Below are 6,482 nucleotides of genomic sequence, written 5' to 3' on the forward strand. Positions count from 1 at the left end.
GGTGGCGGCGCGACGGCGACACCGTGGGGTACTTAGCCCTGGGTAGCTGGGAGGCACGGCGGCTGCTCTCCCATCCCCACCCTGGGGGGCAGTTCCGCGCCGCCAACCGCCCGCCAGCCCGCCCCTGAGGCGCAGCACCCCCACCTTACCCGGCTCCCCACCGCTCGCAGGCACGGACACCACCCCCCCCCCTTCCCTCCCCTGAGGACGCACGCACTCTGCGCTACTCCTCCGGCGTCTCAACTCTAACTCGGTCCAGTCCCGGGCGAAGCGCAGCTGCTGGGGAAGGGGAGGAGGAACCGGGCCAAGCGAGCTCGGGGGAGACCCGCCTCCCCGCCCCGCCATTGGCTTCCCCAGAGGGCGGGCTCTGGCGCTGGGCTCGCGGAGTGGCTGGGCCGCCCATCCGTCAGAGCCGCCCGCAGCCGGTTGACCCTATAAACTGCCAATCTTCCTCCTGGCCATGCCTGGGGTTCTTCCCACTTTGATCCATCAGGTTTGAGGAACCCGGATCGTTCGTTGCCCACCGGCGCGGTGCCCGCACCCGAGGGCTGCACTCTCGCTCCCGCCCAGCTCTTTTGACAGCAGCAACTCGCAGAAGTTTGCGCTGGCGCCGTGTCGGGCTGGCTGTGCTCCCCCGGCCGGCCGCCGGCGGGGAGGTTGCGCTGCCCATCCCAGCCTTGAGCCCGGTCTCTGGTGGGCGCCACAGCCCCCTGGCCGTGGGGAGCGGGCTCACCCGCCCCTCGGCCGCTGAGGGGTAGGGGAATGGCAGGGCTCCGCCGAGAGGTGTCACCCCGCTCCTTTTCCCCCAGCAGGGCTCTGAACCTGGGGCCATTTCCATGAGGGACAGAGCCTGGATAATGGAAGCGCTGCCACAGGGGACAGGGAGGGAGCGCACGTCCCCCCTCAAGGAGGGCGCCTCCCCCGCAGCCTGCCCCGCCGAGCGGCGCCTCCTCGCCCCGGGACGCCCTCCTGCCCCCACCCGCTGCGGGGGCGGGCGCCATGTCAGCCGCCGACATGGCTCCTGGAAGAGCTGCTGGTGGTGTGGTGTTGGTGGTAGCAGTGGTGGCGTCCTCCATTTTGTCGAGAGCTGCTGCGGGGAGGTTGGGACCAATTCGAACCAACGTGCGGCGCAGCGGGGCGTCCATTTGAGGCGCCTCTGCCCGGCTCCCCGCGGGAAGAGGAGCCGGGTGCCCCCCGGGCAGTGCCGCGGGGTGGGGAGGAGCGCTGCGGGCGGCGACGGCCGCCAGGCGCCGGGAGCCAAGCTCTGCCGCCCGCCCTCCGCCAAAATGGAGGATGCGCACTTTCCTTGCGCGGCTCCTTCCCCCCGCGCTGGCCATGGCACTCAACGCCCGCTCCTTCGAGGACCTGGCCAGCCCAGCCTCCCGCCTGGCGCGCTGGCCCCGCTCTGCCCCGTGGGCTCGTCCTCCTCTGCCCAGAAGAGGGAGAGCGAGCGAGCGAACTCCCTCCCTGCCTCCTCTGAGCCGGTGCCCGTCCCCTGGAGAGAGCCATGCGCAAGGGGACGGGTTGGAGCCGCTGGCGCCATTTCCAGCCCGGAGCTGGCGGCCGCCCGCGGGGTCAGCCCTCACGGAAGGGCTGGCTCCTTCCTCCACCACCCTTGGTGTGTTTTGGGTAATAATTTTCATGTGTGGGAGAGATCCGGCATTTTCTATCTTCTATTGTCACAACAACGCATCTAATTTCTTCTTAATGGTCCCACCCGGAGACACAGCCTTAAGTCAACAATTCAAGCCAAAAATCTTCTCCAACTAAGTTGTTGTTGGGAATCGATGTTTTTTTTTCACACCATCCTAGCTGTTAGATGAAGTTTGGAAGAGGCTGCTTGGTGTGGTGGGTGAGAGTTACCTCAGGGCTGGTGGTACCTTGCACCGCCATTGCTCATGCGGGGAAGGAGGAGGTGAGCTGATGGCGGGGCGGCTCCAACACAACCACTGCCAAGGCAGAGGGTGCCATGGAGGTGAATCACCACCCGTTTTGAAGGTCTCCTCAAAGTCGCCCTGGAAATTCATGAACTTTGTTCTAAGGCGTCACACTGTTCAGCTAATTCCGTTCATAGTAGCCAGACAGCGGTTGGAATTTCAACATGGAATCCATCAGATCAGCTGGCTCTTGACCATTTCTATTGTTAGCATTGAATATCTTCTAGGTTGGTAAAAGCCAAAACCACGTTAAGGCATCTTCCACATTACATATTTTCCAAGCTGTCCACTTGCACATCCCTGGAAGACATCTTTTGTTCTACAACAGTGCTTATCCGTTAACATTTAAGTTCAGAAAGAAATTCAAGAGGACTTCAGCACTTATTTTTAAGAACTTTGATGCATTCAGAGATGGATGATAGAAAATGAGTATTTTTCTAATTTAGAACATGTTAAGTGAAACCTATCGCTCTCACTAGTCATTAAAGAAGTTACCAAAGAGCACCTTCCTCTTACCACTACCCTAGCAATAGATATTACGTAACAGTGGTATCTAGAACTTTTATGTAGCAATGTAGCAGTAGACCATTTTCATTAATGTTTCAGATTATACAGTTCAAACAGAAATTTTAATGGTTTTGCTTGCAATTTTGGAACTGTACTGAAATGTATTTTTATATAACACTCCTTAACTCCAGAGAACCCTTGTCCCCATATAGACGTATAACCTTATTTTTGAATTCATATGTTCAAGTGTAGACAAAAATAATGAAATATACTGTGATTTTTTTCCATTATTTTTTCAGCTGACATCAGGAGAAAGGGGGAAAGTGTTCAGACACCTATGTAAATTTATCTGTAAAACCATGTCTAATTCAGATTATTTTTAAGAATAATCCAGATCAAGTAATTCTTTTTTATGGTTTGAAAGAGTTAGCATTAACTCAAACACTAAGTAGTAAAATCTCTTCATGAACACCAGAGATCTGAAATGGATGTATTTATAGGCTCCACATCACTGCTTTCATGGACAGGCCTGATGTCAGCAGCTTCACTGAAAAATGTCAAACGTATTGACTGGCAGTAGATAAATTCAACAAAGCTGAACCAACAGTATGCTCAATGACTTAGAAGAAGAGTGACCTGTCTTGGAGTAAAACTGTCTCAAAAAGCAGTCAACTGTATTTGAACTGAGAAGGAGTAATTTGATATGTTTTAAAGAGTTGATGTTTGAGCAGGAATCTTCAGAACACTACCAAGCCATCCTTCAAGAGATGCACAGTATATTGTAGGAATAGAATGAACATAGTTTAAAGCTACCTATTGCTATCAGCAATATTTTTCTGTGGTAACAAATAGTGGCATTTATTCCAGAATTAGAAGGAAACATATTCCTTTGGCTGAAGGACTTCTTCAGCCTGAATGCTGTTTAGGTCTACATCAATCTAATTGTCTGGATGTCTAGAAGAGAGTTCTGAGGAATGAAGAGGAAATACTTGGAACAAGATGTCTTTCACTTCTTCATATATACAACACTTAGAAAGTAGAGATTCACTAAACTCTTTAGAACACAGTTTATTACAACTGATTTGAAGATTGGCTTGGAAAAAAAAAATGTATTTGGAGTGCAAATGAAACTTATGTTTATACACATGTCTGCGTTTCCACTACCTATGGAAGTGAAAATGGAGTGTAATCCTTTGTAAAGTAAGTGACCCCAAAATTTCTCTCGTGTCATTGTTGGCTTCTATACTGCCTTGCCCCACAAACCTTGTAATCTCTGCCTTACACAGCTTTATTTATCCTCTTTATATTATTCTTTTCTCTGCTTTCTTCCTCTACCGTTTCTGCCAATATTTCATTTTCTTTTCTGCCCTTAATCTTACTTCTTTGTCTATTTAGCCTCAACCCCCCTTGGCCATCATAAAGAGGAGAGATGTGGACAAACTGTTCAGGTTACTGGAACATGTCATGTTCTCATGGTCATGGCATAATGGAATTCTGGTCTACTAGTTGGTTGCCCAACACAACTTCAAGAAATAGTAGTGGAAGGAAAAAAAAATTAAAAAATAAAACCAATCAAAAAAAGTAGAATCTTAAAACACCTATGATCAGGAACACCTTGATCATTCTGGTTTTGTTATATAATATTCCCTCTATGGTCCCTCTATTGTTTTGAGTTCATTAGGCATTGCAGCTATTCTTTATAGACTAAAGCTCTTAATGAAAAGTTACTGTATCTGTGTATATGTTTGTACTCTACATAACAGAACCTATACTATAAAAAAAAAAAGCGAAAAAATGCTTTCTACAAAACATTACCTGTGGAACTACACAGACTTTTCATAATGTTTGTAAACAAATCAGTCTGTATCTATAAATAAATTGCATTCAGCTGTGTAATTTGCAGCTTATTTAACCAAAAGTGATCTTTCCAAAGGCCAAATAATTAGACAATATGCACTATCCTATAAGATTACTATTCATTGCACGCTATAATATGTCTTTAAGTGACCTTTATGCCATATCCCTTATTTCAATTTTGAAAAAGTAAAGAATATCTTATGTTCTAAACTGGGGAACATCCCCACAGAAGGCATTCCAATACAGTAAAGACTAAGAACGTAATACCCAATAAAGTGTTATTCTGAAATCACTTGCGATGAGTTTGCAATAATCAACATAATTTTTACTTGCAAAAAAAAATTATTAGTTTTTAAACATTTGAGGGTTTCAGTTGGATAAACCTCTTGTCTTTATGGAGAAGAAATGACAGTGCAAAACAGAATATAGGACCTTAAGACTGGAAGAGACTCCATAGGTCACTGAATCCAGTTTCTTGCTATTACAGGAAACTGTGTCATATAATCCCTTCCAGAAACTTTTCAAGCTCCATCTTAATAGTAGCTTGATATGTTTACCTCCTACTCCTGTTGCAAATATATTCCAGAACTTCATTGTTTTGGTGGTTAGAAACCTTCTTCTAATTTCCAGACTAAATTTATTCAAGAATCCATTTGCTTTTGTGCCAGTATTCGTCCTTTGGCTTAAATAGCTCTTCTCCCTCCCTGGTGTTTACCCCTGATATATTTATAGACAGTAATATTATTCCCTCTCAGCCTTCCTTTTGCTAGACTAAACAAAGATCTTTTAGTCTCTTCTTGCTCAACAGATCTTCATTCCACTGGTCATTCTACTAGCCTTTATTGCCACCTGTCCCAATCTGAACTCATCCATCTTGAATGTGGGTTCAAATTCCCATAATATTCCATTTGAAATTGAATTACTATATTATACAGTACTTTAATATTTTCATATCCCCATGAAATATCACAGTCAGTCTTGGGTGTGGAGTTACCCATTTGCACAACTACATTAGATAGCCATCATCTGCCCTAGTAGTAACTACATTCTTTTCAGCAGCATTTTTATAAGCCTCCAAGTGCATCACCTTGCATTTTGTATTACAGCAGTTTGGTGTGTTTCCATTAGCTCAATCATCAAGGTCATTCATTGTTTTTCCATATGACATCCCACTGCAGCTGTGTTGATGATGCTGCCTAATTTGCCTAATGATGCTGCTGGGAAACCACCCAGTGCACTAAGCTTATTTTCTCTTCTTTGCCAAACAATAAGATCAATCCCAAGAATAACTCCCAAAGAAATCTACTAGCAGACACTCTCCAATATGACACTCCCCTGTTCGGTACTATCTGCTGCTGTTTCCCTTGTTCTTTGAAAAATACCATCTTACCTCTGTGCTTCTCGGTGTGTGGCAAAGCTTTTTTGCTAGTGAGTCCCTCTCTAACTTATTCTCAATTATCCTTTCTATGCACTGTGTTAGCACCTGCCTCTCAAAGAAACAGCAAATTTTTTGCATTTCAAACTCCTGACCTCCTCAGTTAGTTGACTTGATTAACTAGGTCCCTTGCTTTACCAAAATTTGCCTTATGAAGTCAAGAGGCTTGGATACGGACCTGCTTTAGTTTTCTTTCCATGCAATTTACACCAAATCAACTTCAGGATAATTTTCTACAGCTAACTTTTCTGTACTGTCCTCAAACTGTAAGTCCAAGTCTAAAATAGCATCATTTCATGTTGCTTTAGTGACATTTTGCTGAGAAAAGATGTCAGCTATGACATTCAGCTATATTTGGGGCCCTGCCACCATTAATAACATTTGTTCTCCAACCTACTAAACCAATTAAGGGGAAAAAAAAGCAAATAGCTTTTTGCCACCTTAGTGAGTTGAAGTGACTTATGTGTCAGACAGGTACTGAAGCCCCCACAAAGACAGCAGAGAAGAGCATGCAGCCTGACGGAGGACGGGATGACTCCATTTCAGCAGGAGGGAGTTGTTGCATGAACCCAGCTTCTCATCTTACCATAACCTATCTTTGGAGCAGCATTTGTGTGTGTATTTGTATATATAAAGAAAATTCCTTATTCTTTCTAAATCCAGTTCCTTTCTCAGTTTTCATTAGTGGATCCCCAAAACTATTTGATCACAAACGTAAATCAAGTACTAGATTTGGTAAATCAAAC

General features: G+C 45.7%; 1 protein-coding gene across 7 annotated transcripts in view; it reads right to left on the bottom strand.

Moving 5' to 3' along the window:
* The window catches only part of ZMYM2 (zinc finger, MYM-type 2), a 90,821-nt gene extending 90,525 nt beyond the window's left edge, over window positions 1–296 (bottom strand). For all 7 annotated transcript variants that reach the window (XM_014965962.1, XM_014965961.1, XM_014965960.1 and 4 more), the window contains exon 1: window positions 218–296. The gene's annotated coding sequence lies outside the window, so the exon portion shown is untranslated. The remainder of the gene's footprint in view (window positions 1–217) is intronic.
* Window positions 297–6,482: the final 6,186 nt, after the last annotated feature.

The sequence above is a fragment of the Calidris pugnax genome, unplaced genomic scaffold (genome assembly GCF_001431845.1).
Source record: "Calidris pugnax isolate Ruff unplaced genomic scaffold, ASM143184v1 scaffold20, whole genome shotgun sequence".
In the NCBI taxonomy this organism is placed as follows: Eukaryota; Metazoa; Chordata; class Aves; order Charadriiformes; family Scolopacidae; genus Calidris; species Calidris pugnax.